Below are 27,396 nucleotides of genomic sequence, written 5' to 3'. Positions count from 1 at the left end.
TAATGAACTAGCCAGACAATCATATATTGTTCAAATCAAATAAATTTAAAATTATGTATAATTCCAAACACATAAAACATAAATTATCAACTAAGTAATCCTACACACAACTATATTTACTAATGTTACAACGACACAGTTCACTCTTCTAAAGAAATTATTATGAAGATCGAACATGAAGAGTCCCCAATGTTGCCTTATTTGATGGATCTCTGAATCCGAAAATGGAGATGGATCATTGAACATCTGAAAAGATTAGGGATAAGGGAATTAAATCAGTAATTAGAAGAAAAAATAAATAATATCTAAAATTACATTTACCTCCTGAGTGAACTTAGTCAAGCCAGCGGTGATGATATTGTATGCATGTCTCAACACATAAAAGTTGCACAAATTAGTAAGGGGTTGCTGATGGCTCTATGGAATAACACAACATTATCATAATTATACTGAAAGAAGGCTCTATCATCAAAATTACATAAAATAAAAACATGTATAACTTATTACCTTTGGTGTTATCCATGTAGGATCCTTGACATCACATGGGGCCTTGCCCAACTAAATGTTCTGGCCAATCCTCATAGCCCTATCATTAACATGACATAGTTAGTAACTTAATCACTAAAAAAATTTTATTATAAGACTCCTTAAGCACACTTACTGCTCACAAGATTTCTTCGTTGTAGGATTGAGTTTACGATGCAAAGAGCATAAAAAGATTATGGAATTGCTCTTCATTGAAAACACTATCAATTACCAGTGTGTACTGCAAAAAAAAGTCATTTAAGCAAATATTCGATACCATTATGAATAAATTGAAATATATTTACTTACAGATTGAGAAACATGGAAAAATAACACTCCTTTCCACCTTCACTGAGCCTATGGTTCATATATACCTCCTTTACCTCTTTGGTGGTCTCTTTATCTTTAGTGTAACGTGGGCAAAGAAGTCCATATTGTTTGTCTTTACCCGAGGAAACTAGCAATTGATGCAAAAACCTACAAAAATAAAAACAAGTTAGTTTGAAAAAGCTGAATTGTTTAATTTCATTTAAATTTACAAGAAGAAACTTACATCATCCCAATTTGGATATTTGCCATGGTTAGGTTAGTATCAATGAGAATCCGACAAAGGTCCTCATTCTCAACAAAGATTTCATAGTTGTTTAAGCTAGCAAGATCAGGATTCGCTTTAAAACACTAAGATGGAAATGATCCACCATATGCCATCAATGCAAATCGGTCCTATAAACTTAGCTCGAACAATTGTGGCTTTCAACCCACTTTATGGGATGATGGGGTTGCCTGTTAAATACAAAAATTAGTAACATATTCTTAAATATAAAGAATTCATTACAAGTAATAAATAAAATTTGTTATCAAATCTTGAGGCTTCCCAACAAGTCTTTTTGGCTATAAGCAAAAAGTGCCCTTAGCATCTTTTACTGTCTTGATCTTATCAATAGGGAATGGGACAGAAGCATCATCAATTTTTACCTCTTCAACAGTGACCTCGACAACATCTACTTGAACTTCCTGGAAGTGGCATTTTAACCCCTTGTGGATGTAACCGTGTGCTACTAAGCGTCTTTCTAGGTCCTCCACATACAAGTAGCATAGTTCACCCTCTGGAGTAGGGTCATCCTCTAAAAGAAGTGGAAAGATGTTTCTCCCTTTAATACTCGGATGACAAGCAAGGGAGTGAGTTTGTGGGCCACTTCGCTCCTTGATTGAGCTCATCACCATCATCATTTCTTCCTTCATCTTTTACAGCCTAGCTTCAAGAGTAGCCTCAACGTCAGCCCTTGCCTCAGCCCTTGATTGAGCTAACATCACATCCAACTCCTCCTTAGTCACGAGTCTTGAAGAATGGCATTTTTGAGGTAGTCCAAATACATCTCTTATACTCACCCTTAATTCGAATCCCCGAACACGTCCAGAATGCTCTCCTTTTCCCATAGCAACAGTCAGGATATCATTTATTCCCTCTAGGATGAATGATCCCTCGAATTGCTTCTATTTAAGCTCATCCTATAACATATAAAATATAATTAATTAGTAATATTTGATATTTAAAATAAGATTACAAATGACAATTGTACTTACAATTTTCTGAGCAGCCTCACGAGCATGCTCACTTAAAAAGGACCCGTCCTTCTTCTTATGAGCATAAATCCATCTCTCATCACGATGTATTGGAGATGGTGGAGGTAGTGGAATAGAAGGATCTGATTGAGCTTGTTCTTCTCTCTTCCTCCTCTTGGCAACCATCAATTCCTTGTCGGCCAACACATAACCACCACGAGACTTTGTTTAGGGGCAATTATTCTTCCTTCCAACTTCTTATGCCTTTCTCCTCCTTTCTTGTGAATCAGAATTACAAAATATTTGTTATCTAATAAAGACAATGACATATAGCTAAAATAAACAAAAAAATAAATTAAAATAAACTAACTCACTAGAGCATCTGGCGTAATCCGAAGCCTAATAAATTCTTCAAAAGTAGCTGCATCGAGAAATTTGTATTGGGTATAAGGATTAGGCCATAGCTATCCTTCTGGCACCTCAATATGCACAAATCTCTTAGCCAGTGATGTCTTGAAACCCCTCCAATGATCACAAGCCCAGGTCATCAACCTATACTTAAAGTCTATACTCGTGGGGACATGTTATGTGACCTGAAATACATGTCATTGAAATAGTTAGTGATATAGTCATAATAATCAGTAACAAATAATGATAACAAGTGATAAAAGTGCATTTCTCAAACCTTGATGGCTTCCTATATCTGTTCCTTCACTCATTCTGGGAGATCATCCCATGTGGGTGCCAATATACTTGGCTTGCTATGAGTTTGGAGGCCTAAAAAACTAGTAAACTTAGCCCCATTAAGCCCGATTGGCTTCCAATTGTTATCAAACTGGATCGAAATCTTCTCACCTCTGCTCCGACTTAGAGCTAACTCTCTTAATCGCATGCCACTTCTAAGTCTCCTAGATCATGTAAATTGGCTGCTACCCATAGTTTGAGGACTAACAGTTACACAGTCATCACCACTAGTAGACACGATTAGGGTAGAAAGGTCAGGCTGGTCCTAATTAACACTCTAATCCTCCATGTTCCTGTTTAGACAATAAGTAAAAATCATCAGTGATATAACTAATAAATAAAGCATGTTCTAATATGAATAAAACACAATAAATAACCAATTTAATAAATCATACATGTTGTAAATAAATAACTAACTTTTAAGATATTTTTAAATAGTAATATTCTCCCATATCCCTTCATAATGATCATCTCTCGTGCTATATTCATCATCCAATTCATCTTCTACATTCAATACAGGCAAGCCTATCGAGAAAGAAGGAGTCTCAGAAATATTGAAATTTGAACAATCCTTCTCATTAATGTTAACCTCTCTTTTTCCTTCAAGAACCATTGACCATGTTTCACTTCTTGGATCCGTGACATAAAACACTTGTTTCGCTTGGTCTGCCATAATAAAAGGTTCATTGCCAAAACTTAAAGTATTCAAGTTAACTAATGTAAATCCCATCCTATCCTGATAAAAACCATTTTTAACATTAACCCACTTGCATTTGAAAATAGGGATTTTAAATTTAATATAGTCAACCTCCAAGATCTCTTCAATAACCCGATAATAAGGCATAGATGTGAATAAAGGATTTTTGGTCTTTCGAGCTTGAGAAGTGCATGCCTGATGCCACTAGCGTAACACCATTATTCTGCACATTACTCCGATTGTCTAGAGGCTTCATGTAGAACAAATACCCATTAATATCAAATGCAGTCCACCATATAACATCACACTCAGGACCTTGTGCCAGCCCCTTAACAATATCAAAAACACAATCTTCCTTCTCAACCTTCTGCTTAAACCACTTTACAAAAGTATTGTTATGCTCTCTAATTAGTCTTTGCTCAGTTATCCTAATTCGACTGTTTTGCTTCCTTACGAGTTCTTTATGCGTATCTATATAGTCTTAAACTTGATCAACGTTATTCAAGATATGTAAGTATGCTTATTGCAATTCATGAGGATCAGCAGTCTTCACAGAAATGCCACGTCTATGATCTTTGACATCACATTGTCTCAACCCAATAGGTCGTACATTGTTCAAATAATCTTGGCAAAATTCTGCTACTTCTTCAGAGACATATTTTTGCACAATGGATGCTTCAGGATGGTGTAGACTCTTCACATATGCTTTTAGAACTTTCATTGTTCTTTCAATTGGGTACATCCATCGTAAATACACAGGGCCACACAACTTTATCTTCCTCACTAGATAAACAATTAGATGTATCATAATGAAGAAAGAGCTTTTCAAGTTGGCACAAGATAAGATACGCTTCATTTTCTAATTCATCCAATTCTTCAGGCTCATGGACTTTACAGCATATAGCATTGAAGAAAAAGCAAATCCTGGTTATGACATCTCTCAATTCATCTTTCCAGAAGGCTCAAATAGCCACTGGTATAATTGTTGCATTAAAACATGAAAATCATTAGACTTGAGACCTACTAATTTTAAATCTTTCATTGACATGAGCTTTTTAAAATTTGAAGAATACCCTAAGGGAACTTTCATGTCATGTAAGCACTGACAAAAGCTTTTTTTCTCATCCTTGCACAAAGTATGTTCAACCGGAGGACAATAAGTCCTCTTACCAACCAGCCTTGGATGTAAGTCTTCTTTAATTTTCATGTCCACCAAATCCAATCTTGCCTTCACACCATCCTTGGACTTGCCTGGTTTATCAAGAAGCATTCCAATAATACTATCACACATGTTCTTCTCCACATGTATGACATCAATACAATGTCTCACATCAAGATAGCACCAATATGAAAGGTCAAAGAAGATAGATCTTTTTTTCCATATACTTTTTTCACTATTCTTTTAGTCTTGCCAAATGTAACCTTAATACCTTTCACCAATTCATAAACTTGCTCCCCTGTCAATGGCTTTGGGGCAGTTCCATCTTCTTTGTAATATCCTAAAACTTTAAATTTGGAAAAGTTGATTAATTAAAGGATAAATTAGTTAAAAATATGATTAATTTATTTAATTATGTTTTTGAGTGGCTAATTAGATTTTTAGATCATATTTGGCTCTAAATTAAGATAGGATGAAAGTCGGATCAAGTCAGGAGGCATTGGGGGGAGCAAAATCAACTTGTTTCTCACTGCGTCGTGAGCCGTGGCTTGCGTGGCGTGTGCTGTGGTGCACGGCACAGCAGGCAACTTAAAATTTCAGAAATGATCAGAAATTGATAGATTTTGGGGTGAAAAACCTAGAGAACGAAGGGGGCAACTTTGGACACTGCTAAGGCATCAATTTGAAAGGATTTTGAAGATAATTTGAGTCTCCAAACTCTTGGTTAAGTTTCCTACCGTTCTCTTCTACCTTTTCATCTCATTTTCCGTGGGATTTGGAAGAGTAAGAATTTGGTCTAATTGGATTAAGCTATAAGTCAATGTTTTGAAGGTTTCTATTGACTCTAAAGGTTTAATTTAGGTTTATTAATCTTGGATATGTGGTAATAGGAAGCTACTTTCTTGTTTGGTGAATTTTAAATCAAGCCCTAACTTGATTATAGGGTGATGAAGTGTGATAAGTTGAGATATTAAGTTTTATGATGTGATAGAGTAGAAGGAGGCTTAAAGGAAATGTGTGAACAAATTGTAATCTTAATAAGCCTATTTGTTGAGAATTTGAGTGAGAAGTGGGAGAATTGGGGGGCTATTGGTAGTTAATGGTGCTTGTGTTAATTGAAAATTAACATATAGTACTTATTATTGTAGATTGCGGTGTGAAAAGACTTACCTTGACACAAAAAGAAATTTAGTACCACGGGTAACCCTTTTAGTAACAAAAGGGTTGAGGTAACTAGATAATTTACATTGTTTATTACCTTGTATAAGTTATTCTCAAGTTGTTTTTCTATGATTTGTTAAGTATATATATATATATATATAAATTCTTTACAGGTTAACTATTTTAGAAAATGAGTAGAGTATTAGTTTGTGAAATTCTATATTTTTGAAGTAAATGGTAAGATTTGTTATATTTATTTGAAAAGTTGTTTATGCATGGTCGAGTAGAGATATGTATTGAAATGTGGCATATTAGAGAGAACGAGGTCACCCTAGTAGAGATAGTGAAGATTAAGTCTATATGGCATTGCTGGCACCTCAGGATGCCAGGTGTAGCATTTACGCTCTTTAGCGCTCGAAAATGGGTGCGGTGTTGGTGACTCACTCTTCTTAGTACCTAAAAGGGTGCAGAGTTGAAGACTATACTCCTTAACATTCGTAGCATGTGGTGTTGGAGTAAGGACACCCCCAATTACTTGTAATAGGAGGAACCAGTAGTCCAAAAGTGGTTTAGGACACCTTGGCCAGGTAGTGCTATCATGGATAGTGAGCTTGGAAACCAGACATGTGGTTTGGTTCTGTGAAATAGCCTACCGATTCGGTCAGGGGTATTGGAGGACCAAATGGTTAGAGATCATGCATGCAATTTGTGGCGATCTTATATAATGTAATTATGTTACTTATTTTAATGCTTGTTTATAACTTAGCTTGTTAATCAATAATGTAGATTATCTTAGTTATTGAGATTTTTATCTCACCCCATGGTTACAATTTTACAGGTTCTACAGCTGAGATTGAGCAAGGAAAGGAATCGGGAAAGGATTTGTAGATTTGTTATATCGAATAATAATGCCCAATTTTGGTTTGAGTGGTGTACATAAACTTGTTATATGATATTATATGTTGCCAACTAGGAATGCATATCATTTTGATTGGTTGCACTTATTTCATACTATGGTATTTTGTATTTTAGCCTAATATTGTATATAATGTGAATATGTGGGAATTTTTATGGTGATGGGCTAAAATACTAATACAAGTACAAAGAATGTTTTATTTATGTGGTGACAATATAATTGTAAGGTATTATGTGGCAATAGCGGCAAAATAGTGCTTGTAGTGTTGATTGTGTGTTTTGGCCATATTGGGTGAAATGGCCATTGAGTAGCCAAATTTTTTGTTTGGTATGTTTTTTTGTATTTGAATGTTCACTCAATTGTATTTTGGGCCATTGGACTTGATTCATGCGTCACAATGGGTTAATGGTATAAGTTATGAGTTTTAGGTACTTAGATGGTTGAAAATTCTTTAAAAACTGACTTTTGCATCCAAGTGTCTAAAATTCTCATACGGTGTTAGATTGTAACAAAACTTATACCATTAGTTAGCTTATTGAACAAGCTTCGCGTGTGCACTTGAATCACTCCAATCGGACATCGGATGTGAAAATGGCGTGCATTCGAAGTTCGTCCAGAAAAGCTGTCATGACAGTATTTCTGTCATGGACACATGCGCCACGACGCATTTTGTGCAAGCCGCGGCGCACAGTACAGTAAGAAAACTTGGCTTTCTGTGCCACATGCCATAGCGCATGGACCACAAGCCGCGGCACATAGACCAAAACACTCAAAAATGACATTTTTGGCCTTGTTTTGAAGTGGTTTGCTTCCCAAAACTTTTCCATGCTTCCAATACCTTTACAAATCATTAAGTTTGAGCTCAAACTATCAATTTGAAGGGTTTTTATGAGATCCCAAATATTCCATAATTATTTCTAAAGATTATTAGTTTTAACTCTTATATATATATAATGTGAAATTAGGAGCAAATACTTGTTCCTAATTATGATTGTTTGTTGTGATTGTGTGGTGAATTTTGGTAATGTCAAAGTAGACATTACACTCTTGACCACCATAGAAAGCTTTCCCCATTCTACAATAATAGTGGTCCTCTTCAAGAAACCTCCTATGGCCAAGATAGATCGTTTTCTTTCCATGATGAAGTTGATGATAGCATGTACCTGCTTCACAAATCAGACATGCTTTGTGCCCCGTAACACTGTAGCTTGACAAGTTTCCATATGTAGGGAAGTCATTTATGGTGCAAAAGATCATCGCATGCAACTTGAATACCTCCTTTCGATTTGCGTCAAACACATCCACCCCTACTTCCTACAGCTTTTTCAAGTCTTCAACCAAGGGTCTTAAGTAAACATCAATGTCATTTCCTAACTGTTTCAGTCCTGAAATGAAAATAGACAACGTGATATACTTGCATTGCATGCACAATATGGGAGATAAGTTGTAAATCACCAACAAAACAGGCCATAAACTATATATGCTGCTAAAGCTGTTGTAAGGATTCATGCTATCTGTACTAAGTCCAAGCTCGAGGTTCCTTGGATCATTGCCGAACTTAGGAAACAAAGTGTCAGTTTTCTTTCATTGCTCCGAATCGGCTAGATGTTAAAGCTTCCCATCTAAAATCCTCTCATCTGCATGCCATCTCAGATTCTTCGCATCATTTTCATTAGCAAACAATCGTTTAAACCTTGGTATGATTGGAAGATACCATAACACCTTCACAGAAGCTTTGTTTTCTTTATACCTTGATGTTTCACATACAGGACACTTTTGCTCCTCTTTATGCTCTCTCCTGTACAATATGTAATCATTTGGGTATGCATGTATTTTTCTTAAACTCCATGCCTAGTAGGCATAAAATTTTCTTTTCCTTATAATAACGAACCGGTAACACATTTTCTCTTGGAAGCATTAATTTGAATAACTCAAGCATTTTTGTGAAACTCTTACCACTCCACCCGGATCTAGCTTTCAAGTTCACCAATTCCAACACTGCTTTCAACAAACTAAATTCCTCGCACCCTGGATACAAAGGTGTCTCTATGTCACTGTATATATTATTGTATGCTTAGGATTGCTCAAAAGCCTCTTTACCCATGTCACAAATCATGTTCTCTAATCGATTAACCATATCATCTTCATCATCATCAACAACAACATCAACATGCCACGATTGAGATGTACTCGGCATCAGCATATTCAATCTTTCACCATGCCATATCCATACTCTATAACTTTTGAGAAACCCGTCACAAATTAAATGTTCATATATCTTATCTACACTTAGCTGCCTCTCATTCAAACAGTCCCTACAGGGATAATAAAACCTCACACTATCATCTTCAGCATTACTTTGAGCAAATTCCAAGAATCCCTTAACCCCATTACCATACTTTGTGCTTGTTCATTTGGCATCTATCCAGCTACGACCCATGTTTAATTTGTCTTCCTAAAACACAACAAAGTTCATGGATTATTACTGAATCCATTATGATAGGGTCAGACAAAGAGTTATATATTAAAAAAAATAAGAAAGAAGCATGCTAACACAATAATTTCCAATTTAATTTGGAAATTTTCAATCTTTTGAGAATATTTTTTAGAGTTGACTTCCCTCCTATCTAATAATTAAGAGGGAAGCCAACTTTATATTTTTGGCCCTTTCTAGAAAGAAGAAGGGACAAAATAATAATTTAAAAAAAAATTGGCAGAATCTCCACTAAAGTTTGGACTTTTTAATAAATTTACAATTAAAAATATAAGGAAAAAATAATATCATTTAAATAAAACAAAGTCACATGCAATGCTTAATGGCCTTAGGCCTCTATCAGCACTCCACCAGCATACAGAAAATAAATTAGTAATGATGTCATAATAATTTAATTCATAGAAAATAAACTAGCCGAATAAAATTTATATGGGCATAACCCAATTTCTTTAAATTCAAAATCAAGTAAAAATACCTAGTTTAGTTCCAATGAAAATACCAAAATAGCAATTTGGCACTAGAATTACCAAGATCATAAATACAACTTTATGATGGAAGATACAAGTTAATCCACCTGGTAATAAGCCATAACTCAAGAAGTCAAATTAAAAGTGACCACTAGCTACTAGAAAGTTTAAATATAATCCAAGCAGAGGAGGTTAAATTAATTAGCAGCATAATTTATCGTTATACACGGATTAGCAGAGAAAAGAAGGGAAAGATTTCAGAGATAACATAAGCAAGATTTCAGACATAATGCAAGCAGCCAATAAATAATTAATCTCAATCCACAATAATAAAGAAAGGATCAAAGCTGCTGGCCTTAGAACTCCAACAACACGAAAAGGAAGGAGGATTTCACGATCAAGCCATGAACGAGGAAGGATGAAGCTTTATCCACGCATATTAAACCAGTCACTAGTGGTGAAGGACGTCTTGACAATAGTGTTTCAACAGCAAAAGAATGAAAGCAAATCTCAAACAATTGCAAGAGATTTCAGTAGAGAAGGGAAAGGGGTTTCGAAGAATTTGGCATAGGGAATGATCTCGACCAACTGCAATAAACCCACAGCCACTGACAACGTGAAATGATAGCATAGGCCGAAGGAGGAAGGGCAAAGGAACGAAATAGGTGGGAGGAACATTAGAGTAATGGAGATTTGGAAACAAAAATTGAATGAGAATGGTTAGAAGATGATGAACGCTCTCGGAGCGAGTGACGCATATTTTGAAAAATGAAAGTTGTGAAATAAAAGTGATGTGAAGAAGAGGGGGAGAATGCAATATCTACACCAGTTAAAAAGGCAACCCGATGTAGATATGGGTTCAGAAATTTATTTTTTAAAATAAAGACATTTATACACCGATTGCTACAACGACTAGTGTAGATATGCTAGTTTTATTTAACATCTACACCGGGTATATATGAAACTAATGTAGATAAGTTAATAAAAAAAGAAAAAAAATATAATAAATGACAATGAAATACATTACACCGATTACAGTAGCAACCAGTGTAGATATGAAATGTATCTACACCAGGTATAAATGGAACCGATGTAGATAAATTTATAAACCAAAAAAAACTATAATAATCTACATCAGGTACGAAGTATAGCTGGTGTAGATGTGACAAAGGGGATAATTATTTTTAAAAAAATATAAACATATTTACACCGGTCAAGATTAAACCTGGTGTAGATGTGTATATCTACACCAGTTTAGAAATAGATTCGATATAGATATTGGTCGAAAAAACTTTTATTTATGAGATTGCCACCGCCTATGATTTCTACACTATAAGCGCTATATCTGATGTAGATATGGGGGTATGAATTTCATATTTTGTACTAGTGAGTCAATTTCTTAGCTTTTATCAACTCTTAATGCCAGTCACCGGCATGACTCTCAAGAATACATGGTCACCCACCAAGAATTCCAATGACCTCCTACGCTGATCCATGTAGCTCCTCTATCAACTCTGGGATGTCAATAACTTTTGTTTAATTAGTTAGATCTTCTGGGTAGTTTGGTCTACCAAATCTGAACCCAACAAACTCCTTTCACTCAATTCTATCCAACACAGAGGCAACCAACATCTTTTCCATACAATGCCTCATATGGAGCCATTTCAATAGTAGAATGAAAGCTATTGTTGTAGGCAAATTTTGTCAATTATAGATGTGTATCCCAACTACCCCTCAATTCTAAGGCACATGCTTCCAACATATCCTCTAGCATTCGGATAGTCTTCTTAGTCTGGCTGACAGTCTGTAGATGATAAGCCATACTAAATCTCAATCTAGTATCCATTGCTCTTTGCAACGCTCTCTAGAAATTCGATGTGGACCTCATATCACAATCAGAGACAATGTCCTTCGGTACTCCATGAAGCCTCATGATCTCATTCACATAAACCTCAACATACTTTTCTAGCGAATAAGTTGTCTTTACTACCAAGAAATGTGCTAACTTCGTTAACTAATCACAATCACTCATATTGCTTCATAACTCACTTGAGTTCTAGGAAAACTAGTGATGAAGTCTATAGAAACACTTGGGTGAACCTCTACCAACCACCACTCTAGATTGCTTAGGTCTACTCTCTTCATATGTTTCTTTTTCCTCATGCATCTCCTCTTCATTCTCAATAGTTCTACTGTCTTCTCTCGCCCTTTTATTTCTGGGCACACCTTGACCTCGCACCATATTGCAGATCTCTTGCATTAAGTTCCTCATCTCCAATAGCAAGGCCTCATTGCCCTGTGGCTCATTTCTAGGTTGCTCCAAGTTCTGACTAGTTAGGATGTGATTTCTCCGATGGTAACTCATTGATTTCTGGTACCACATTTATGTTAAATGGTTTACCACCCATAGTTCTGGTGATTCTTCTTCTTGCCATCCTTTCTCCTCTTCTAAGGATGGAAATAACCACAAAAAGGGTAAGTGGACAAACTAAACAACTATATAAGGGAAAGGTAAGTATAATGAATAGATATGCCATCTTTTACACATGAATGCAACAAACAAGTCAATCAAAGACTTCAATCACATATACCAGTCTTGCAATACTCCACTTTGATACCAAATTATAACGTCATCCTAACATTACCAAACACACAGAACACCAAACATAGAACACTATTATGATAATTAAGATTAGTCCAATCCCAAGACAAATGGCCATTATAACAAGGGTTTAAAGAATATTTAAAAAACATAAGATCTCAAGAAAATCCTTTTTAGAAGATCGTTTGAGCTCAAATATGATTTAAAACCAATTAAATAAGACATAGAAGCATAAGAAAATATATAGCCATATATGCACAGTACGTCATGGCATAGTGCATCGTCCGCCACAGCACGCGACCACTATCATGACAATAAACTGTTGTCATGATAGCTTTACAGGCCAACTTCTGGAGCGGGCCATTTCACTGTCTGACGTCCAATTTGAGCAATTCAAGCATTCACACATAACTCTTAGAGCCACCTAGCTATTGGTATCGGTCCCACACTCAAACACTAAGTCAAATGAAATTTAGACACCCAAATCCAAAATGACTCATTTTGTTCAAAACACTACCAAGGTGCCTAAAATCCCAAAACTAAATTCCAATAGCTGTGGAACCTAAGGTGAACTCAAATCCAAAATGGCTCATTTTGGACAACACACTAGGGTGAACTCCCACCCTCTTATAATGATCATGCCAAACATGCTTAATACACCCAACATATATCCATAACATATCATTTATCACAATTTCTGATTTTCACTTAAACCATAGAATTTTGCAAGGAATTTTACATAAAGAGAGCATTGAGCTATCCATATACAAAAGCATTAGAACAAGTTTTCATTCCATTTCACATAGTTTCAAAATCATAATCTCAAATTAATAATATGCTAGGATTAAATCAAAACAACTTCTAAATCAAACACACTATCATTCAAACACACAAAAAGGGAGATTAGACAATTGAATTACCTCAACCTTTTTATCAACGAAAGGGTTACTGTGGTCAACCAATGGCTCCACACATGTCCACTAGCACCACAATGCCCAATCAAGGTTAATCTACATAATTAAACCCTTAATTGTCAAATACTCTCACTAATTACCCTATTTATAATACAACTAGGGGTACCCATTATGCTTAAAACCTCAATTTAGCCCTAAAAATCCTTTTAACACACTACATTAACTTTATTTAACATCTCAACACATAAACAACACCATTCTATTATCTATGTTGCTCTTAATCATCTAATTTCTACATAGAGTTTGTCCAAACCCTAACCAACAACTCTAAATCTTTATGAAATCCATAAATATAAGTTTATAGGCTTTTAACTCCCTAAGAGCTTAGCTAAGTCAATGGGTTCAACCATTATCCAAGAAAACACAAAATCATAGCCCCAAAATATCTAAATCATTAGAAAACTCGCATAAAGGGAGAAAGAGAAGTGAAGGAAGCTTACCCAAAGTTAAATCTTTCTCCAAATGCTTTCAATATATTCTCATGGGCATGCCCTAGTAGACCACGAGCTCTCTCTGAAGCCTTCTCGGTATCTCTCTTTCTTTCTTTAATTTTTCATTTAATTTTGCAATCTGATAAAAGTAAAAATTTGTACATGCGTTGCAACACATGGCACAGAGAACTCCACACTCATTTTGAATTTTTTTCCCATGCAATGGCCTACTTGTACTTTGATCTAACCCTCTTTTAAGGTTGTCCAAAGATCTATTAGTTACATTAGTCTCTTTAAACCATTATTAACTAGTTGGAATATGAGTATCTTCCGACGATTCAAGAAGAGGTTGATTCATATCTGTCTAAAGACTTCAGCTTTAATGATGGTGAATTTGTCGTATACTAGGATAGAATCTATATGCCTAGTGATGCCAACTTGAGAAAGGTGATTATAAGTGAATCACATTGTAATAAATACACTATTCACCCTAGGAGCTATGAAGATGTATCAGGATGTGAAGCGTTATTAGTGGTGGCCAGGAATGAAAAAGGAGGTAAATGAATTTATAGCACGATGCTTGACTTGTCAGAAAGTAAAGATTGAGCATCAAAGGCTGGCTAGGACATTACAGCCATTAGAGATACCTGAGTGAAAATAGGACAGCATTTTAATGGATTTCATCTCTAGATTACCAATAACTCAGTCAGGGCATGATGCTATATGGGTGATTATTAACCGGTTAATGAAATCAGCTCAATTTTTAGCCATCAAGATTAGTGATTCTCTTGAGAAGTTGGCAGAGACTTATATTTGTTAAGTTGTGCATTTACACAAAGTGCCTAAGGATATAGTCTTTAATTGAAATCTAAGATTCACATCCAAGTTTTAGGGAGCATTATAAAAGACTATAGGTATCACTTTGAAGTTTAGTACTGTTTATCATCCCTAAACTGATGGGCAAACTAAGTGAGCTATTTAGAATCTAGAAGATATGCTACAATCTTGTGTGCTAGAGATGTGTGGTAGCTGGGATAATTACTTGCCATTGGCTAAATTTACGTCTAATAACAGTTACCATTCCAGCATTCAAATGGCACCATATGAAGCTATGTATGGAAGAAAGTATAGATCGCTATTGTGTTGGACCGAGCTGAGTGAAAGAAGCATAATGGGGCCTGACATTGTAGACCAGAACACTCAAAAGATTGAATTGATATGGTAGAAGCTATTGACAGCTCAAAGCAAGCAAAAGAGTCATGTCAATGAAAGAAGACCATTGGAATTTCTAATAAGTGATCATGTATTTCTAAAAGTTACATTAATAATGGGAATTGGGAGATTAATTAAGGCCAAGAAATTGACTTTTAGATTGATGGGCCTGTTCAAAGTCTTAGAAAGACTCAAACTTGTTGCATATCAAATCACCTTACCTCCACAATTATCCAGAATTCATGACGTATTCCATGTCTCAACTGAAGAAGTACCAACCGGATCCTTCCCATATGATTGAACCTGAGGAGGTGGAGCTATAAGAGAATATGACCTATAAAGTAGAACCAGAGTGAATAGTGGATGTGAAGGATAAGCAATTAAGAAACAAGACTATTCAACTGATAAAGGTATTCTAGAAAGGTATGACTCCTGGTGATGCAACTTAGGAGACAAAAGCTAAAATGCAATAGCTATACCTTCAATTATTCCCTTAGGTAAGTGTGCATCAATGATTATTTTAATTTTGGGGATAGAATTCTTAAAAGGAGGGGAGAACTATAACATCATAAATTTTTAATCCTGTGTTAATGATTGATTAAGGAAACGAGTTAATGATTTAATATGGGATTAGGGTTCTAGATAGTGAGAGGTTGTATTGACTCCTTGGGATGTTATTTGAACAGATATGAGGAAAAGAGTAGAATCCAGAGCAAAGCATGCGAGCATAGTGAGGATCCCTCACTATGCCACACACCGTAATGGAGGGTAGATGCGCCACGACACGTGTAAAACTTGAATAAGTAAAAACGTGGGACAGCTCCTAAGACAAAAGGAAAAATAGAATTAGAGACGTATAGCATGGAGAAGAGAAAGGGGGTTCTACTAGGGCTTTGGTTTTTGAGAGCAAGAGCAATGTTTCTAACTTGTTACTTATCAGGTAAGTCTCATACTACTTTAACCTTTGATTCTACCCCTTTTTCTCTTAGTTTTAGCTATTAAGAAATTGAATTTGAGAGTTTTAAGGAATTGATTTCTTACCCTATCATAATAAAAAGGTTCTCTGGAACTAAACTAGTACTTTATAACTAGTTTGAGTCAAAACGATAAAGTTTTAAAGTTATAAGTACAATTTGACCTAATCTAAGGAGAGAGTAGTGAGAGAAATTTGGCCAGGTAAAGCTTAAAGCTTGTAGTGAGGGGTAATCAGTAGTAGTAGCATAATCGAGTGTGAATTGTAGAATTGGTATCCATTAAGTGCTTAATAACAATAATTGGCACTTTTGTCAATAGTAAGATAGACTTTGATTTGTCAATTTTGTGTAGACTCTAGTATGTAACGAGTAAATAAGTGAAAAGAGATTCAAATAAGGAAATTACATGGGTAAACCTTTCTATCAAACAGAAGGGTTGAGATAACTATATAATTTGTTATATTTGTTAACTATTATAACTATGTAGAAGTAATTATGTAACTATGGTTTTTTTGATTTCTATGCGTGATTTAATATTGAAAATGGTTTTAGCATGAACATTAATTTATGAAATGAAATCTGAAAGGTTATTAATTTCAATTGATATACATATGTTATGATATTATATATTATGGAAATGTGAAGGAAAGTAGTAGAAATTGTGAAAAGAGCATGATCAAAAGGGATAGGAGTTCACCCAAGATATGTGGAGATATGTGTGGGGAGAAGTGAGTGAAAAATCCATATGATCAGGCTAGCACTATAGGACATTCGATGCAGCATTATATGGGCTGTTACCATGGATAATCCAATACAACATATTATGGGACTGTTACTATGGGACATCCAGACAGTCTGGCAGCTCCTTAGTGCTCATTAGAGTATGGTTAGGAGTCAACGATGCCTCTATCACAAGTGTGTGAAGAGGGAAACCATAGTCTGTAGGTGAGTTAGATTACCTTTGACTGGGTGTTTAGGCCATTAATGAAGCAGGCCATAGAAGTTTCAACACCTTCTTCAATATTAGCTTTACTTAAAGCCTTCTAGAGCTTGTAGCACTACTCCTTCAGAAGGAGGAAAGAAGAAAGAAGCATAAAGGAGAGGTGAGAAGACTAGGCTTTATAAGGGCAAGCAATTTCTGGGTGTCAGGAGATATTTCTAATGTGTGACTTGGCGAGTAAGTTTCGTTCCACTATATGCTCCTATTATACCCTAATTTCTCTTAGTTTAATACATAGAGAAATTGAATCAGGGGGTTTTGAGGGATTGTTTTCTCATACTTTAGTAATAAAATTCTCAAGAGATAAACTAAGAGATTGTAACTAGTTTGGTGGTTTATAATTGAGCTTTAAGATTTTAGGCTCGAAAGGGTGTGAAATGTGTATAAGCTAATGAAAGTGATATAAAGCTTAAAGAGGATGATTAGGACCTAAGAAGGTTAAGTGAAAATGATTAAGTGGTTAATAGTGATTGATTGTGGTAATTAGTACTTTTAGTCAATTTGATAATTGACTTATAATGCTAATTTGTATAGATTGAGGTGAATTGCATGTGATTTGTGTGAAAGGAGGTTGATAGCTTGATAAGTACCATAGGTAACCTTTCTAAAAATAAAAGAGTTGAAGTAGCTAAATAATTCATTCTATTTGTTAGTTAGATTTACTATTTATAAGTAAATTTGTATAGTATAGTATAATATAGTATATGATTTTATCATTGGCATGATTTGGAAACTTGTATGACTTTACATTGAAAAGGATTTGAAGTATAAAAGTATATTATTATAGAAAGTTATTTTGAGAAGCTAATGAAGTATGTGATTTATTTTATATGTATGTGGCTATAATTGAGAATTGATAGTATATGTTGGTGTGAGAATGCGTGATCATGAGAGGGTAGGAGTTCACCTTGATTAGGGGAGTGTAACAATCCATATGGTCAAGATGACACTATGAGATCCAATGCAACATTAATGTAATGGATTGTTACCATGGGATATTTGTCTAACATTTGTAACACTCTAAGTATGCCATCTAATAAAAGAAGGAATCAATGTAACACTATCAAAGCACTTTATAGCAAAAACTTTTGCTACTCTTTTAAAACATAACTCCTTTGATTCAAGAAAGACAAAAAACATTCTTCTCTTTCTATCTGTAATTTGACATACATAGTAGATATAGTTAAGGAGATATCATTCACTAATCAGTTCAAGACAATTTTAGTTGAAACTTCTCTTTACTTTAAATCATTTATGTTCTTAGAACCTTAGTGAAATCTCATTCCTTACCTTTCTTGTTACTTTCTTTGCTTTAACCTAACACAATTATTACTCTCCAAGTCTCACCACACAACATAAAACTTCAATCATAGAAAGTGTTCTTATGAACACCATTATAGTCATCCTTAACATTATATACAAGATATGCATATACCATATGGCCTTGATAATATTCTCAAAATATTGGCAGACTAAATGTCCACTATACATCTATATATATATAACTAGTCAAAAAGATCACTCTCTTGTAAACCACCCTTCTATACCTTAGCCTTTCCTCAGTCAATCCCACTTGTGCCTAAAAGGTTAGTCAAAGAGAGTAAGATTCGAAGAATCTTAATAGCAACTATACTACTTATGTATTCACAACATGATATAGATATATATACACACCTTTTCATAAAACATCTAAGAAAAATCATGTACATAAACATCATAAGTATAGCATGGAAATTCACAATGGCCAAAGAATCCAACATAACATCATCATCATCATAAGCATACATGGCAAATACTTCATCTGTAACATCCTAATATAAATTTTAATAGTTAATTTGAGTTAATGAAAATTTTAAAAAATATTAAAGGTAATTAAATTAGTAGGAGAAGATTATTATATTTAAGTTGAGATATAATTCTAAATTAAAATTTTTAAATATTATTACTATTATTATTGGGGAAGAAAAAAATATAAAAGAGATAGAGAGATTGATTGATAAATAAATAAAAAAAGAAAAGAAAAGAAAAGGTGGCAAGGGAGAAATGATTATATATCCATTTGTGTGTTGGGGGGGGGGATATAAAAAAAACAAAGAAGAGAAAAGAAGAGACAAAAGTTGTGAGGTGAGAGAGTCGAAAATTAAAATAATAATAGTGGTGGTGGTGGTGATGATAAATAGAGAGAAGTTTTATAGTATAGGACCCACCCCTTTTCTTTAAAATAAACACCCTTATTTCATTTTTCTATTTCTCATTTTCGTCTCTATCATCTTCACTCACACAACACCATGAGCTCGCAACAAGGGGAGAGTTCAGGAGAAATTTTTATGATAATGCCCCATAATAGAATATTTTGGGTGAGGTTTGAAACCTTTTAAGACTATGTAAGTATTTTAAAAAATTTTTTTAGTCATCTAACTCCTTTAGTTTCTGATTTTGTGATGATGAAGAATTTAAAGTTTGGAAGATGAATGAATTTATGTTGAATAAATATGGTTGTTGAGGTTATTAATAGTATAATAAATGTTCTAGAATATAAATCTATTAATGGGATTTGAATTTAAAGCTTATAAGTTAAACTCTATACTCCTATGGATATATTTTTGTTAAATCTAAAAATATATGTTGATTCATTGAGGTTTAGATAATTATTTAGAATGAAAAATAGATTATTATGGCTATAAAATGATGATTCTAAGCTTGAGATTAAATTTGCAAGTTTTTAATATTTTTAGGTGTAAATTTATGAAATAAAAAGAAAAATTTTGATAATAGAAATTGATTTAGAGGTTGATTTTAATGTTTATTGATTATTAAAAGAAGAGTTAAAAATTTTACTTGATGATACTAACTTTAAATTTGTATTAATAAAGAGATTAGGAATTATGTTATATTCTCTAATTTTATTATTAGAGTTATTTTATTAATTTCAATAATTGAAACTAATATTTATAAATAATATATTATTTGTAGATCGTATTATTGGTGAAAATTGTGATGGAAAAGAAATTTTAAAGAATAATTTATTAAAAAAAGTCACGAAGTAACTATACTTTAGTTTATGATTAGGATTGCCTCTTGTTATTTGTGTGATTATTGAGAAAATCTATGAATTGTTTTTGGGAAATTATTTTATTATGTTTATGGAAAAAAAATTATAGAACAATAAATATATATTTTTAAATGTTTTTTTAAGTGGGATGTTATGTTATGACATTGTTGAAAATGAAAAAATTGTAAAAATTATAATATATAATTATACAATGTTAATGTGTAAGTGTTTAATTTTTGTAGGTGGTGTTGGAAGACTTATTATTATTGTATTTTTGTGTCCTATGGTACGCCTCTATTGGAGGCCCAATAAGTGACTTATAAAGGCTCGGGCTAATCTACCTTTTATCAAGTAATTTAGCATCAAGTGAAGGCTACAACTCGAGGTTAATGGAGGGAGAAAAGAATGTTTGGTTGTCACGTATTACAATATTTCATATATTTTTCGTTAGAATTATATGATTGTTGTTTCCCTACTTAACAAGCACACATTTAACTATTTGTATACGTTATTATAAATTAGCATTAATTACTAAGACGTTTTAGCCTCTATGTGATTGATAATTTTTAGAAAAAGAGCCAAGAGTGGTGCATGGAGAAGACCTTGAGGCTTAGTGGTGTAGATCTATTTTGACTATTTTGATTTATAATTTTTAATGTATTATTTTGCTTATGTCAGAGCTTTTTATCTATTGACAATTATATGAATGTAATGATATTGTTGGATAGGGAGGCGCAATAAAATATTAAAATTTTGAATTCCCTATTTTGATATGAACTAAACGAAATCGTTTAAGTTAAAGTGGAAAGAAGAGTTACTTTTTTTCTTTTCATGCTTCACGTGCATTCTCTTCAAGAGTCTAAATCTTAGGAGCCAACAATGTAGATATGCTCCCTCTACCAGTATCCACATGAACAGCTCTCTAACTCAAATAACATGCTAGCACTTCTAATGTCTGTTCTTCTTTAAATGTTAGTTTTCCTTTCTCTAGAATGTTTCATGGCTCCCAAAGTATTTGGCTATCAGAATTTTTCTAACTTTCTTTTTGCACGTCCCCTTGTATCTATTATATATAGATTAGGGCTTTTGCCTTCCTCTTGAAGAGCCAACCGAAATTTAAATTAAATTTATCTTATAAATAAAATATTTAATATCATATCTAATTTAAATTTATCTTATAAATTTAAATTATAAAATTTAATCTATCATATAAAATTAAATTTAAAACTAACATAATATAATGTAATGTAAAATATATCACATATTCATACATACATCGCATTGCATTGTATTATATTATATTATATTATATATATATATATTTAATTTTATATACATACATATATATATATATATATATCAAATACACACACACATGAATATACATATACATATATATTTCAACAATATATATAATTATATTTTATATTTCATATTTCATATAAACATACATATAAATATTTATCAAATAAATATTTAAAATATATATATATATATATACATATAATTCATTCACCCTATATTACATTCATTGAATCTAGACATATTTCAAATTCAATGAACTTGAACATTATAGCTCAAATTGGGCTATTCTTGTGTGCGACTCTGTAGGCCCATATGAAATTGGCAGTACGCTAATTACACTATTAGCCCACAAGTCACAAGTGGACTCTAGCAAGACATTTGCAACTACCCAATTCATATCCCTTTTGTCACGTAATATTTCAGTCAAGTATGAGATATGGAATTGTCATTCTCCTTTACCTGACCGTTACTTTCTTGATCTCTGAGTAGACTGACTGTAGCAATGAAAAAACCCCTTTCCATTATAGTATGGCCATACATTTTCTCGATCTTACTCATCGAGGGACCCAGTAATATCTCTCACTTAATGTGAGGAAAAAATTCCATCTTGACCACTCATATTCCTCTGCATGAATGTTACTAAACTCAATCATAGCCATTATATTCACCCGATCAAAGGTGACTTTTAATTAGGTCAAAGTTCAATGCTCATCATATAGAAATCCATGATGATCTCAAGTCAAAGAGCTTAGTATATAGTTACATATGAGATAAGCTTATAATGTGTACCATGAAACTTTCTCATAGCAAGTCAATACAACACCTTGTACTCTTTCAAGTGCCTATGATTTCGATTTCCATCGTTATAATTGAAGTTATAATAGCCTTGTTTCCTCTATGATCCCTCATAAATGATCGACCAGAGACATTTAGAACAATCATTATAATTTATCCAAGGATACAATTATCATAGTGAACATGCAATTGATATGATAAGAAAAGATAAATTCATTAAATAACAATGTACACAGTACAATGATTGACCATAGGGCACAATTTTCAATAGATATAATCATGCCTTCAAACTATTTACACTTTTGATACACTTTGGATGACTATAACCTTGATGTTTGGTTTATTTTGAATAGTTTGAAATGACATGATTATTGAGCTATATAATTGGCTTGTTTTGAAAAGTAATCAAATAAACTATTTTGATTGTGAGTTTATGGATTGCACTTGTTAGGAGTATGAAGTTAGAAAAATGTGATGTTGACTTAATGACATGTGGGAAGTTAAAATTTATTTGATATATTGAATTATGCAAACCCAAACCAATTATTAAATGCTTTTATATTGAATTTATTGATATAAAATGTGTTGAGTAATTGTAACCTAACTATGATAGTAGATTTGTATGAGTAGTATTGAAAATTATTTTTTATTATTTGGTAAAGTTGATAGGTGATTTTAAGATCTTAAAATACATAACTATTTTTATTTTTTCTATTCTATTGAATTTATTATATTCTCAATTTTAAAAGGATCTTTTGGGGCTTTCACACTTATATTGTTTTCAATTGCTTAAGATTCCAAATCTTAGAAATGACAATTTAAGAAGTTTAAATTCTATTTACCATAATAGTACTTATTTATCTAACTTAATCTTTTATACTTTGATAGTTATTTTAAAGGGTGAAATATTTGATAAAGCTATGTTTTATCATTTTCTACCATAGTAGTATTTTAAGTTACATAATTGTTTTAAAAAGAAAATATAGGATTAGTTAACTTTTGTTTACCATGATAAACACTTTTCTACCATGATAGAATTAATTGTTTTGGGAAAAATTTTAGGGGTTTACATCATCTTAACATGCTCAAAAATAAATACAAGAGTTAGTAGTAGTTAATTACTCGCTACTGCCTTATCTCTTCAAGTCTTTGAACTCTGGGTTCACTCACAAATACCAACACCTATCATAGGATAATACTAGAGTTAACATTCATGCAAATCTTCTTTTATAAATAAAGAATGCACCCTAACCTACCCTAACTAAATGCTTGACCCTGAGACCAAAAATGTGACTTACTTTGGCTTAATAACATATAATTGTAACATTTAAATTTAAAATTCTTTGGCCCATAATGACTAGCTTTAGGTGGCAACAAATACCTTATACAATCATGTATAATCTAGGCCCAAACATGGAACATACAACTAGTAACTTGGATGTTGGGAATTCTCAAGTTTCTGCCACATACCTAAATTTTCTAAAAATTTTTATTAACTTTAAAAAATCACAACTAATTCTAAAAAATTATTTACCCATGATCTTGGTCTCTAAATAAACCTTGGGATGCCCTCTATAAATGAAAAATCATTTATAGAAGGCCCTTTTGCTATAGAAACCACTTATAGCCTCGAGAGCCCCACTGTTCTAGATTAAAACATAGTTATTTTTAGTTTTCAGACCCAATATTTAAAAATTCATAACTCATTCAATACTAATCATATGAGGATGATTTTGGTGTCCATTTATCCATATTAATCCCAATTGTAATATAAAAATATCATGTGGGCCATTCTGTAAGCTCATAATTCTAGAATCACAAGCAAATTTTCACTTTGGCTAAACTCACTTCTAGTGACTTCCAGATTTCTGGCCTTAACTTAGAGAGATCATAACTTCTTCTATACTTATTTGGTTACCAAATAAGACTCACTTTAAAGCTTATCATGTCTATTAAAACATATCCAAATCTCATAGCCATAATAGGAGAACACAATCTCGAAAGTATCACGCAACAAACCAGACTTTAAATTGGACAGTGTTGAATTTATGCTTGTATCTCATGGATTATCCTTTCAGTTTGAAAATATAAGTTGTTTGTTAAAAAAACTTCCAGCCTTTAATACACACATAAATCAACATTATATAACATTTCCCAAGATTTTTAAGACTTCATATATGTCCAGAAACTTAATAGAAATTTCAGACAAAACAACACCATAGAGAAAAATCACATGCATGCTTCCTACTTGATGCTTTCTATCAAGATCATCAACATAAAAGACCATAAGTGCTTAAAACTCTAACATTCCTCCCAAGAACAGCCCTTCCAAGTTTTGGTCAAGTGGAGAAGACAATGATTCAGCCATTAAAACACACATGTAATGGAAGAATCAAAGAGAGAATGGAAGAAAACTTTAGGAAATCACATTTACTTTTGGCTTTTGACCTTGGATCTTCAAGACCTCTCTTCTACCTACAACTTCTCCCTCTAAGCTTCTGCAATTTCCTCTCATCTCTCTCTCCCCCCCTCTCTCTTGCTTTGGCCGAAATGAAGAAATGAAAGGTAAGGGAATGACTTAACTGATATGTACATAAAAGGTAGTGGCACTTGTGTAATTATGTCTCACATGGTACCCAATTATGAAGCTATTTTCCTCTTGTATTTTCTTAATTGAATAATTAAATTCAAATCATCTTCTTCCATCAAATGATAAGTAGCTTTATGCATGTGAAATGATGTGGAGCCCAGTTTGACTTCTTAACATGCTTTTCAAGTGTGGGGCCAATTGTCATCTCACTACTACAAAAAAACCTATATTGAATGGTTATTTTAGTCTATATTAGACGGTTCATTCACTACTACAAAAAAACCTATATTAAATAGTTATTTTAGTCTATATTGGACGGTTATGAACCGTCTAATATGAGGCTATTATATATTCGAAAAACATATCTTAGATGGTTATGTGAACCTTCCAATATTTGACAACACATATGGGACTGTTCTAACAATAACCATCCAATATAGGATGACCATTTAAAAAAAAATAGGGACATTTTTTCGATTGGAGAATTCTCTCTAATCCAAAAAAAATGCCCCACAACTCAATAAAACATAAAATTTATAATAGCATATATTAACTCAATTCAATTTATAATAGGATATATTAACTCAATTTAGAATATGTAATAACATAAATTCCATAAACACTAGAAAAAAACAAGAATAACTTTGACTATGACTAGATGGTATATGTATCTTAATTTGCCTAACCCATACGAATGCCCAAAAATAATAGCTCTTGACTTCACTTCATACAGATGCGTCCTTGTGTCTATATGAGATAGCATAGAAGATCAAATAAAGTATTTACTCCGTAAAAACAACAATCCCCACACATAAAACTCTGTAGAACCCTTGTGGAAATTGAATATTAAGTCCCAACTCACATACCTGCTAAAGGTGGGGGGTAAAAATAAGTTATATTTATAATATTAAAATAAAGAAGACATATGAAATTCTTAGATCCTTTCCAAAAAGGATGGGAAATATTTCTCAATAATACAATCAGTGCCCTTATAAAGAGAAAGATTTAGAGAATTCACACTACCAAAACACTGATCAAGGATCTCAACATAATGATGAATTATTTCAAGCACTTCCAATTCTTTACCATCTTTGGTCAATACACATGCAAAAGTGGAGGCTAGCATACAATTAATCACAGTCAAGACTGTGCTTTTCAAAGGAGAAGTAGTATATGATGAAAGGATGTGGTTGCTTGGTAAAATACCTCTTTATAAACAACTTTATATCCTCTCCAATCTACAAAATTATAGAGCTTGGAAGCACGAGAAAGAATCACTCCATGCATTGAGCTCACACCTAACCTTTCCAAAGCAGAGATTTCATAGATAGAGATGGATCATGATGAAATGCTATGGATTCAACATGAAGTAATACTAAAATAACATCATTAATTATGTGAGATAAATAAAGCTAAAAATCAGACAGAGGTATATGCACCAGTTATATATTAACGGATCTCGTACGTGAAGTTTATCTATATATATATCTACATTCTATTGATAATAAAAAAATCAAGAGCATGTCATACTATTCATGAAACCATAAACAATACCAACTCTTTCCCATCGAGAGAGAGAACCTTGCTTATTGAAGAATGGGAATAGTTGACCATCCTTGTTGTCAGAATCACTACAGATGTTTCTGTTTAACTCAATAATTACAATCTAGTGCAGCAAAAATACCTACCAAATCAGCATATATACAAGTAAATATATATATGGATGCCCAAAGAGAGATGCAATGAAAAGCATAGACATGAACTGATTCGTGACATTAGCATTCACGCACAAGAAGATTAATTATAGCATTTCTTCACGGTCAAACAAAAGGATACAGGGGCTCCATAAAGATGACCAAATGAACCGCAGGCATAACAACTCATCATAGTAATAAATTTTTAGTCTTCCTCTCTAGTTCGTAGTTTATTGGTCAATGACATGTTAATTCATGACTACGCACTTGCTAGGCAATAAGTGACACAGAGGTCAAAGAGGAGTTTAAATTTATCTTCTCTGTGAAAGTGAAATTAGGAAGACTCGTCCATATAGCATTGAATTACTTACTATCAATAAAATCCATAAATGCAAAATAACAAGGAGCAAAATGTAAAAGGTCTGAGAGGAAACATTTAACCACAAACCTGAACAACTAGTGTGCATCAACGGTTAGCCAACAAATCCATAAACGCAGAATTTGTGATTCATGCACCAAACCAATCCACGTTAGTAAGCCGAGTCAAATCGGCATCAATAAATTTAAATTATGAATGTTTATTCAATTTAAAATACCACAGTAGTGGCGAGATCGAAGAGGCAGCCAGCAAGACACGACGAGCAGCAACAAAGGGGGAAGAAAGAAGTAAGCACCGAGCGGCGGAGGCAGAGGCAAATCGCAGGATGCAAGTGCACGGTAGCGGCGAGTAGCGGAACGGAACTGAACGGTGTGCAGAACTAGAACTAAACAACTTCGGAGAGAAGATCTGAACAGTGAAGTAGAGTCAAAACTCTGAACAACTAGTGAAGTAGTGTTGAGAGGAGGTCTGAACTGCGGGCAACGTAGCTGTACGAAGCGACGGCCTAGAAGGAGACGACAGAGATCAAGATTTGGCAACCATCAACGAAGTAACCTCCAATTTATTTCTCAGCTGAAGAAAAAAATAAGCCATTGTGAAATTAGGGGAGGAACAACAAGGAAGTACTAAAAGATGGTGATCGCAGAGCTGTGAGCGAGGCG

At 33.4% G+C, this 27,396-nt stretch overlaps 1 long non-coding RNA gene across 23 annotated transcripts; it reads right to left on the bottom strand.

Moving 5' to 3' along the window:
- Nucleotides 1–27,396, bottom strand: LOC129305284 (uncharacterized). 23 transcript variants are annotated; one of them, XR_008591965.1, is made up of 11 exons: nt 26,952–27,396; nt 25,868–26,811; nt 2,774–3,125; nt 2,463–2,681; nt 2,110–2,366; nt 1,501–2,034; nt 1,079–1,308; nt 662–1,002; nt 508–586; nt 322–417; nt 1–246 (listed from the first exon to the last, which is right to left on the bottom strand). It is a non-coding gene; the product is annotated as an uncharacterized LOC129305284 (long non-coding RNA). The 23 variants fall into 23 exon arrangements; XR_008591966.1 differs by having other exon boundaries at nt 322–370; XR_008591967.1 differs by having other exon boundaries at nt 1–417; nt 669–766; nt 835–1,002.

The sequence above is a fragment of the Prosopis cineraria genome, unplaced genomic scaffold (assembly GCF_029017545.1).
Source record: "Prosopis cineraria cultivar Desert tree isolate PC_DT_omini unplaced genomic scaffold, ASM2901754v1 PC3, whole genome shotgun sequence".
NCBI lineage: Eukaryota > Viridiplantae > Streptophyta > Magnoliopsida > Fabales > Fabaceae > Prosopis > Prosopis cineraria.
The sequence above is the reverse complement of the archived record's forward strand: the minus strand, read 5'-3'. Positions and strand labels throughout refer to the sequence as shown.